This window comes from Sarcophilus harrisii, chromosome 3, assembly GCF_902635505.1.
Source record: "Sarcophilus harrisii chromosome 3, mSarHar1.11, whole genome shotgun sequence".
Classification (NCBI taxonomy): Eukaryota; Metazoa; Chordata; class Mammalia; order Dasyuromorphia; family Dasyuridae; genus Sarcophilus; species Sarcophilus harrisii.
Genome location: NC_045428.1, coordinates 507478675 through 507490337, shown reverse-complemented (window position 1 = coordinate 507490337; position 11663 = coordinate 507478675). Strand labels below are relative to the sequence as shown.

At 34.0% G+C, this 11663-nt stretch overlaps 2 pseudogenes; both read right to left on the bottom strand.

Moving 5' to 3' along the window:
- Positions 1-1553: 1553 nt before the first annotated feature.
- LOC105749016 lies at positions 1554-2385 on the bottom strand (annotated as a pseudogene).
- LOC100926383 lies at positions 2384-11277 on the bottom strand (annotated as a pseudogene).
- Between the last annotated feature and the right edge of the window lie 386 nt (positions 11278-11663).

Here is an 11663-nt window from a genome sequence, read left to right as displayed (position 1 = left end):
AACACAATCATATTATCATATACTTTTAAATAACAAAAATACGTGTATACAAAGTATCTGGACATACTTAAAATGTAATTGGTTCAGTATATTCAACTATTTTAAACACAAGATATCTGGATAAAATACACACTTATCTTTAAACTATCCAAACTTTTAATAAAAAGTAGTGCCACAGAATGCTATCATTTAACAATTAAGATATCATGAAATTCTATCTAGAAGCTGAATGCATCATATTTCTCAATTCAGTCTCTTTTTTGAGTTAAAGAATCAAATTATTAGGGTGAAGCACAAATTGGTAAACTGGAGGTGTAAAATATTCCATAAATTTATGGAAGAGTACACAAACATCCTCAGTATAAGCAGCTCTCTAACCTCATTTTAATGTTATTCATGATATTCTCCTGAGTGAACAATGAATCATCCTTCTTGAACACTTATTGTTATTATTTTGTTTTAAAGAGAGAGGTAGGGCAAAGTACTACTGGTATATTATAAAGAAACGTGTTGTCATTAACTCTGACCCTGTACTTGTGTCTATGAAAGATGGTTCTCTTAAATTGGGGTCAAAATGTGTCCGAATGGAGAAAAGAAGACTAGCTGGCATCAGAGCTGTGACCTTTTCGGTTGGAAGGCCCAGGCCAAAGACTTACCATTTCTTTTGTACCCTTAACATAGTAGTGCTTCTCATTTAACTGAACAAACATGTGGAAAAAGGGTAAATGTGTTCAGAACCTATGTAAAATGTCATACTATATTTTTAGCTTTTAAACACACACATATAAAAACATGGAAAAATATTTAGGAATGCAAAATATAGTAGAACATATAAGTTACTGAGTTTATAAAAAATCTTCACCAAGTTATGCTTGGAATAAATGGCTATCGTGCACCCAGCACGCTTGGGTCTGAGTTAATCATGCTGCTCAAGCATCCTTTGGTCAATGGTCAAGTACATCAACTTCTGGCACATGTTGTCATGGCTTTTCTAGTGTTTTGCGATGAGATGCTCAGAATACTTTTGGTTACTAATCATGTTTTCATTATTCATTTTTTGTCCCTTGAGTCCTATTGAGTTCCTTGTAATCCTTCAGAGTAAACACTGAGTATTTGTATCAATCCTCTGTCATTCTCCTATGTCTATAGCATCCTAATTTTGAGAAAGGATCAGAAAAGCAGACTACCTGTGGGGAGCCGGCACTAATCTAAGGCCACATAAGGCCACATTCCTAACCTTGAATAGGAATCTCCTAAGCACATCATACCAAAGACTTCCTGAATAGGAATCTCCTAAGCACATCCAAGCACTGCCCTAACTTTGAATAGGCATCCCCTAATCACATCATAGAGCTTCCTAGGACCAGAAACACCTGAGCAGCTCATCCTTGGGCGGGATACCAACCCTTTGTCTAGGACCCCCACCCTGTACTGTGTTTGAACAACCCTGCCTTCTTTCCTACTGCTATATATATCTGTACTATTGCACCCATTAATAAAAGGAGGCTTGATCAGATGGATTTGTCTTGCCTCCATTTTGCGCGTCCCCTCTCTCTTGCCCTTATCTCTTTTCTTCCAGGGTCCACACACTCTGCTTCGCATCCGAGGCAACTACTTAACATTATATCATTCAGTATATGACTTCATTTAATATCATCTGATAGTCAGCAGCTAAGACTATGGAACTTTGGCTTTCTTGAAATTAGCATTGGCTGCTTGATTGCCAGCTTGTCATCAAATAGGGAAGCTTTACTTTCTGTAGTTGGGAATCTTGTCTGGAGATGGCAGAATATTCTTTCTGAAATTGCTTAATTTTTAATTTTTTTTCATTTTTTCTTTTAAAGTTAAGCTTTTGTCTTTGATAATATTCTCTAAAAGTTTGGCAATTACAAACTGAGAGGTAGAAATGTTCTGTTAATCAAATTCCTGGTTACTGATTTGCTTACAAAAGGACTAAGCTGGCACAGCAGCAATCAGTTCATCTCCAGGATATGTAATATGACCCTTCCTCAGGTACTCCAGATGCTTTTCCACAACAGCCTGTAAATGGGATGGCAATTGAAGGATTTCTTGATGATGATTCATCAGAAAGGAAACTAATCATGTAACAAGCAGTTTGTGGAGATCAACTTCCTTGGCACACCCACAGCACACATAGGAAAAATGTCTGAATCATTAGTGATCTTTTTCCCATTGGATCATGAAGTTTTGGTATATCAATATTCTGACTCATCTGAGAAATTATTTTCATTCAAAGTTGGAGCTTTCTCTAATTTGATGGAGGAAGTATAAACAACATATTTGTAGGGTGTCAATGGCAATCCTCTTTAAATGTGGCTGCAGTAAACTCAATATATTAACAAATAAGTCATAATTTTCAAAAATAAATAGTCAGCAAATGGTTCAGAATACATCTTTCAAATTCTGCATAAGTTGGTTGAATCAGGTAATACTTCTTGGCCAATTTGCTAGATGATTCATGGCAGATAATGTCCAGTGAGAAAGATCATCTGATTTGTTTTGCAATATAACTACACCTCGTTTAGTTGCATTGTTCATGTTATATTATTATCTATTATGTATTGAAGTATTACTTGTGCTGGATCCAAGATTTCTTTTAAATATGGCACACTAAAATTGTAATTGACTCGAAACACGTCACCAAACTTCTTCAGTATTTTCTTGGCTTATTTTTCTTTCCTTTATTGGGTTTTCTTTAATTTCTCTAATTTCTTTAATTTCTCTAATTTCATTCCTAATATTTTCTGTATTTTCCTGAAAGACATGCTTTTTAGGAGTTCTGCAAGGTAAGTGCCGTAATTTTAAAATATTCTTTAGAAATATTCTCTAACTTCTTTTTCTCAATTCTGGGTGATGGTATGATATAGTTTTAACTGGAGAAGATGTAAACACCTGAATAGCTAATGGATGTCATCAAGATTTTCTGATCCCCATCTTTCTTTAATATCTTCAATTACATGAATCTTGAAGAATTTTCCTAACAACTGAACAGTCTGTTGTCTTGTAACTTCAGGAACAAAATTACTATTACTTCTTAACAGTTCATAAAGTCAATCTACTGCTTCACAGGCAGTAAAACAGCTGCTGTATTTTTTAAAGTGCTGCCTGAATTTTCTTAGAGGCATTTCTACTTGAAAATAGGTAGTAACTTCATTCCACAGCTTGGTGGCCCACTAGGGCCTCAGGGCCACCACTCCCCCCATCATGCTCTTTATCTGGCTCTGTTATTGCCCAGGTCTCCAGCCTCTGTGCCAGGAGCCCAAACAAAGAATCCCTCTTGGTCTTTATGGTATCTGTTCTTGTGAAATTTATTTTTTTCTTCCCTTGCCCACTGCATCTGGAGATGACTATGTGTATATTCGTATATATGTATATTCATGTATATATATAGTGTGTATATATATATATATATATATATATATATGTGCACGCACACGTCCTGTTCTATACTCACTTCTGTTTATCAATTCTTTCTTTGCATTTAGATAGCATCTTTCTTCATATGTCCTTTAATTTGGATATTTAAAATAATCAAAGTATCTACTTTTTCAAAATTATTCCTTAAAACTCTCTCTCTTGTATCTGCTCATTTCACTCTTAATTATTTTGTACAAGTCTTTTCATGCTTTTTCTAACATCACTAGTTTACCATTTCTTATAGCACAATAGTATCCCATCAAAATAATATACCACAACTTTTTCAGCCACTCTCAATTGATAGGAACCCCCGCAATTTCCAGTTCTTTGCCACCACAGTTATTCTCAACCTCTCATTCACATATATCTAATATGTTACCATATTTGTTTTTTTTCAATATTGTCAACATTTTTAGTATTTATTTCTATCTTTTCATATCTATTATTCTCATATAAGCTTTCTTTTTCTCATAACTATAGTATTAAATGTCTGATTGTTCTTCCTGATTCAAATTTCTCCCCAATTCCTACCTGTTCTTGGCTCAACTACCATAAAGTTCTTTCTAAATTGTAGAACTGATCATGTCTCCCAGCTTCTCAACAAACTCCAGTGACTTTTCCTTACCTCCATAAATAAACATAAATTTTCTGTTTACCTTTTAAGTTTTTCTTCACTTAACCCCTTTAGCACATAAGGTTTTTGTGCTATAATATGCTACAATATGAATAATAACAACACTGGGAGATAAGTGTTATTATTATCCCCATTTTCAGATGATGAAATTGAGGCAAACACAAGTTAAGGGTTACATGCCTCGTGATTGTCTTAGCTATATTTTAACTCATATATTCTTGACTCTAAATCTAGCATTTTATTCATTGTACTACTTGAATATATATCCAAGTAAACTTTCTTTTTGTTGCCATTTTATGTTCCTCACTCATTTTGGGCTTTTAGTCCACAAAACACCCCAAATGTTCTTCAACTAAACAGATAAGTATAATTCCCCCACCTTGTACCTGTGACTTTGATTTTTTGAATTGTAGTTCAAGACATTGTACCCATCCTTACCTGTTGTCACCATACTGTGCTTTACCTCATAAATTTAGATTATCATGAACTTTCTGAATCTTGACTCTTTTATCTAATATGTTAGTTTTCACTGCCCATTTTGTTTCATCTGTAAGTTTGTTAATCTGTCATCAAATGTCTTCTAAATCATTAGTAACCATATTAAACATCAAAAGGCTAAGCATAGATACCCAGAATATTCTAGTGGAGACCTTGAGTCAGGAAGATATAGAACCATTAATTATAATTCTTTGAGTCTGGGCATTTGATGGGTTGTCCATCCATAGACTTAAATTACTATTTATTTCAGATGTGTCAAATATGGCTTTTGGAACTCTTAAATGGAGTGGGAAACAGATGAGAATATTTAAGGAAATAAATAAAAATAGTTTTTATTATGATTTTCCAAGTTACTGATCTTCAGGGATTTTTTTTTTACTTGAATTTTACACTACTAGCCTACTCAATATCATCCCCCCACACAAACACACATACACAATTATAGTAGGAGACTATCAAATTCCATGTGAATATGTACCTTCTCTGTTTCACAGGGTTAAGATGAGGTAATATGATTTTCTTAACTGTAAAATTTCATGAAAATATTAATTAAATTGCTTTTAAATTATGAGTTTAGATTAACTGAATTCAATTTCATAATTTATTATTTAATAACTTGCTGTTAGTTAATAAATCCAGTATTATTTAGATAGCGTTTTAGGGAAAAACTTAATTTGTGCTTTCATTAGCATAATGGATTGTCAGCACATAACCTTTTTTCTTACATCTGCCTCCATCATACAGATAAGCAATGTATTTGCAATTTACAATCTAAGATAATTATCTGGGGCACTGAGAAGTTAGTATAACTGTTATGGCTCAGAGGCTAGATTTGAATTCAGATCCTTCTGATGCCAAGATTAGTTTTCTATTCATCATGCCATTTTACCTACCAAAACTTAATAACGATTATTATAATATACAATTAATCACTCTTCTGTGGCTAAAAGGAATTCAAATTTTTGTTTTGTTTGCATCAATATGATCTTTTTAATCCATTTAAAAAGTGAGAAATTTGTTACAGATATTTTTAGTCTTTTATAATAAGAATGGATTTTCCTCAGATATAATTATGAGATATCTTGAACTATATATATCTTATGGATATCATAAACATGACACATCCAAATCTTAATTTATTTTTTTTTTCTCTAAATCCCTTTCTTTTTTCAAGCTTTCCTATTACTGTCCAAGGTAACTTCTAGTAAGTTAAGTTCACAAACTAGGTATCATCCTCAATCTCTCACCTTACCTTCCCTATCCAATCTTTTTTTATCAAATATAGTAAATTTGCCTTGGAACTATCTCTTACATACGCCCCCTTTTTTCTTCTGGATACTGCTGTCAACCTGTCTCAGGCCTTATCATCTCACATCTGGACTACTAAAGAGGTCAACTGGTTCATTTCTAGTCTTAAGTTTCTCCCTACTATAATCCATCCTAAATTCAGCTGTCAGTTTGAATTTTCTAAAGCATAAATCTAATACTGATACTCCTATACTCAATAAAATCTCGTGGTTCTATTCCACCTCTAAATTAAATACAAAAAATACCCTATATGTTCAAATTCCTTCATAATATACCACTCTTTTCTAGTCTTTTTTGTGTCTTACAGTCCCCCTCCTGTGATCCACTGAGTCTGCCCCACTTATTTCTTTTTAAAGTAGATTTTTCATGGCCTGACTCTTGAGTATTTTGACTGGCTCTTTGTCAGGTGTGGAATTCTTTAATATCACATATCCATCTCCTGGTTTTCCTCAAATTCCAGCAAAAACTCCTCTTTTAGCAGGAAGCTTTTCTGAATCCCTCAATACTACAGTCTTCTCTCTAAAGGTCATTGCTTATTTACCTTGGATTTAGCTTGTTTGTTCACAGTTGTTTGCATATTATCTTATTATTAGACACTGAGCTCTTTGACAACACACCTCTTTTTCCTTTCTTTGTATAGCTAATGCTTAACATATTGCCTGGTACATAATAGGTATTTGATAAATATTGATTTATTGATCAATAACCATTATCAATTATTTCTTGAAACCCCACTTGAATAACTATCTGACTTCCTATTTATTTAGACATTATTAGACTACTCCTTATTTATATTACCTGCTTTGATATATAGATCCCTAAGGCCTAAAATACTTTGAGGTTTGAATATTAATACTAGAAAATCTAACAGTGTAGGAAACAGATTTTTTTAAACACAAAGTACTATAATTTTCCCTATTGTTATTTTGTTGTTCAATCCTTTCAGTTGTGGCTGTCTCTTATGACCCTAGTTGAGTCTCTCTTGACCCAGATGCTGATGTGATTAACTAGTTCCACCTCCAATTCATTTTATAGATGAGAAACAGAGTCAAGTGACTTACCTGAATTCACATACCATATATCTGAGACCATCAGGAAGATGAGACTTCTGGTTTCTTAATTCAAAAATTATATCCACTGTGCCACCTAGCTTCCATAGTATTATAATGGACAATTGGGAGATAATAAAAGCAATAATAATTAACATTTATATAGTGTTTACTATATGACTGACACTACACTAAGCACTTTACAATTATTATTTCATTTGATTTCTTCCTGGGAGGAAGATGCTATTATTATCCCCATTTTTGCAGCTAAAAAAACTGCAACAAACAGTTTAAGTGACTGCCTAAAGTTATACATCTAATGAGTATTAAGGAATGTTAAAAAGCAAACTATAGAATCTCAGAGTGAAATGGACTTTCTTTCTCCCCCACACCCCACAGAATGAGAGTAATATTAGAAATATTAGAAATGCCCTAATCTTTAATAGTGTTTTCTAAATTCTCTGGGCACTTTTTATATGTTCTTTGTGAATTCTTGCCATCTTCATGTTTTGCACTTGTGTAATTAATTCATGGTGCTAAAACTTAACTACAGAGGAATGAACTTTTCTCACTGCCCAAACCTCAGTAGATATATATGTGTAGGGAGACCTTATCATTCATGATAGGAAATTTGGAATTAATTTAAATTTGATGAGAAAATAGCCCAGATATGTTGGTTTTCAAAAATGCACGTCAACATTTGGCATTTGGATATTCTATGTAAATGTAAGCTTTTAGCAGGATTCCAATTTAACAAATTACAGTTTGTGACTGTAATTTATGAGAGCTATGTAAATATCTAGAACTTTATAGCTGGCGTTTCCTAAATTACTCATGAATTACTAATTGCCTTTTTCAGCTGCAGGATATGCAAATATGTTTTCACTAAGAAGAAACATTTAAGGCTTGAAAAGGCCTTTTGGTAAAAAACAGATACAGTCTGTTTTGCTAACACTAGAGTGCACTATTTTCCTTTGACCTGTTAATTTATTCCCTGCCCATCTTTGGGTTGTTGAAGAATAGAAATGTCTGCATTCTTAAGCCAGCTGTACCAGATAATGGGTCATCATGTCAGAAATCCTCTTAATCAGGCATTTCTTTCACAAATAGGGAAACCAAAATTCAGAGTGTGAAAATGAATTACCCAAGATCATATACTTAATTAATATTTTAAAAAACCATGAAAGTCAAATTTAATTTTACAAATAGGAAAAAGGGGAGTATTTTGGATAATTTTATTCCCTCCACCATTACAAATTTGGCAGAACTTGATTCCACACCTAGATCCAAGAGGGTTTGAATTTTTTCTATTAAATATTTGTTTGTGTCAGATTCAGTTGATAAGAACTGAAAGAGAGCTTAGGATCCCTTTGTTCTTTATTTTACACATTATATGCTATACAAAGAGATGAAAAAGGGGTATTTATTGTCTTCAAATATATAAAGGGATATCATATGGAATATTTATTTGACTTTACAGAGTAATATTAGAGCTATTGTTTAGAAACTAAATGGAAGAAGTCATCCCCCCCCAAAAAAAAAAACCAAATAACCCCCCCAAAACACAGTTTCTTAACTATTTAGAATTAGCCAACCAAAAGAACAGAATTGTTTTAGAGGGAGTGAATTTCCTGTCCTGAAGGTGTTTAATCAGAGGATGTTATCAAAAAGTTTCATCTTTTGGACAAAAGATCAAGGAGTCCCTTCTATCTCTATGATTCTAGCATATGATAAATTATAATCATAGAGATAGAAGGGAGTCTTTAGTCTCTCTGGTTAGATAGCATCAAGACAGGAAATTCAGTGCTTGCAAAGCAACCTTATTTTCTTTGTTGGACAATTCTAAATAATAAGATTTTTGTTTGTTTTTTTGGGGGGGAAGGAGTATTAGGAAATTTCTTTTAGTTTCTAAAGAAAAGTCCTGGTACTATTCCATAAGTTCAAATAAAATTTCCATATGATAGCTCTTTAAATGTTGAAGATAATGAACATTCCTCCTTCATCCTTTCTTTTCAAGACCAAATACTATATATCCTACAGCTAGATCATCAGTACAATGTTTTGAATTTTCTTCATTATTTCATTCCTCCCAAAGTATAATACTCCATTTCACCTTCAGCAGCAAGGAAGCACTATGTGCATACTTCATTTTTGCCTTGGGGCAAAGAGAAAATTGGAAAAGTAATTTAATTTGTATTTTATTGAATAAAGCACCATCTATAGGTTCTAAGCCAGAAGAGTTACATTTAAGTAGGACAGGGATCTCAGGAGTTCATCATATTGGAAAGCAGGAAGAAGATAGTTAAGGAAAGTCATATAAAGTAAAATTGATGGAAGAAAATTAGTTTTGATGATGATATCCTATTTGACTAAATTTTACATATCTAGATAAATTCTTCATAGAAATATTTACATTGGCTGTGACAACTGTACATATATTCTAACAATGAATAAATATGCTGCCTTTTTACAATAAGGAGGTGTTATTCTTTCATGTTATCTATCAGCTTATCTTTTTCTTGTATGAAACATCTGTGTACCATATGCTCAGGAAGAAGCTTAGATATACGTATAATACCATGTTGTTCAAATAGAAGAACTCATCTGTACATGTAAAGATTAGGATAACTTTTTTAACAGAAAATATGGATTTAAGATTAGGAAATTCACATACACACAAATGTATATGCATAGTATATGTGTGTATGTGCATGTATACATGCAAATGTACAGCTACAACAACAAAAATTTCCATTTTGAACAAAACAGCTCCACAAGATACAAAGCTTGAGAGCAAGACCATATATTTCTGTGATTATTTTAAAATCCAAGAGTAATTCATGACTATTGTGAAGTTCTCATCTTTCTAACAATTCTCTGTAGATGCCATCCATGTTTAATTATATATTCAGTATTGGCTCAACAAATACTTAAGTTGCTTTCATCTTCTGAGTTCAGAAACATATCTTCTTTCCTTTGGGATATTAGAGAAAAGTAATAACAGCTTCTTAGGACTGTGATAGTACATATTAGTACTGATCTTCAGGGACTGAAAGCTATGTGCTTATAAAAAGTTCCTAAGGTTTATTATACAAAATGCCAATGATTTCCATTTTTGATGATGAGAAAATAGAAACTCACATAAGTTATTTATCCATTGTGATAAACATAGAAAGTGTTAGAATTGGATTTGAAGTTTCAATTATTCTTCATACTCTTTGCTATTAAAAAAGATAGCAACTAATCTACATGCTCAATATTAGATAAAAGTACAACTAACTCTGCTAAAAGAATATTCCTTTCTATCCCCATTAAAAATTCTATTAACTAATTTCTTTCTTGTTTACTTTTGTGACTAGATTTATCCAGTTCTAAAAAGGGGAGGTTGAGATCCCCTACTAGTATAGTTTTGTTATTTCTCCCTGCAACTCTTTTAATTTTTCTTCTAAGAATTTGGATGCTGTATCACTTGGTGCATATAAGTTTAGTATTGATATTACTTCATTGTCTACAGTACCTTTCAAGACTATGTAGTTTCTTCCTTTAACTTTTATTTAGGGGGGCAAATCCAAGATGGTGGAGAAGGCACATGTGACTTTCTAAGCTCTCATACCCTCACGACCAATTATTAAATTAAGCCTCAAAAATAGCACTTGATTGGTAAAATCCACAAAGATCAGAAGTACAATAATTTACCAACTGAAGATAATCTGGAAGTTCATCAGAAAAGGTTTGTTCTGAGGAGCAGGAAAAGACCAATGTAAACAGGGAAGTAGGAGAGGCTAGCAAAGGGAGCTGATGGGAGAAGGGGTGGCCTCCTTGGATAGAAAAATTACAGAAAGGACTCTGACATAGGCTGATTGCTCTGTCTTGGTTGCAAAACAGCAGATCAGCAGAGAAATCAAGCCAAAGACAGAAAGTACTCTAAAAAACGTCAGAACCTCACAGGATCTAGCTATACCCACCCAAAACCAGAAGTGACTCAGTGCAGACCATAACACAGCTCTGCAGCCCCATTCTGCAGTGCAGGGCTTTTCCTTGGAGCAGTTACAAATCTACACAGTGTAGGACTCAGCCTGGGGTAATAGAACTTCTGCAGAGCAACTGCACTTCCTGGGGCAGAGACGCTTCCCGTCCATGTGAGGCTATTCCCTGGTCAGCTGCTAATATCCACAGCCCCCCAGTGGGCTTTGGCTGGAGTAGCAATACTTTCACAGCATAGCCTCTAGCCTCAGGGCAGTCGCTAATCCATACAGTGGGGTTCTTCACTGAGTACTTCCGAAGCTCCACAGTGCTAACCAGGTCTGAATGACTTGGGGGGGAGGGGACTTTTTCCCAGAGCCCTCCCATACCTCACTGCTCTTTGCAGCCTGTCCATATACCTATCCATATACCTATGGATATGGGTATATCTATCCATATACCTATCCCTGCTTTGCAGAGGAAGCTGATAACCTCCTTGCCCTGAAGGCCTACCCTACAGGCTTTAGAAGATGAGTAAAAAAATCAAAAGGACGATTGATAGCTTCTATACAAAAAGAGAGCAGGGTTGTAACCCCAAGGAGACTAATAGCAAACAGTCTCCAGACAATACCCCAAAGAGGAATGTTACCTGGCCCCCATCACATAACTCTCTCCTAGAAGAGACTATTAAAAATCTTAAAAGAGAGTTAGAAGAAAAATGGGGAAAGGAAAGAGAAGCTATGCAAGAGAGTAACAACTTCCTGAAATGTGAA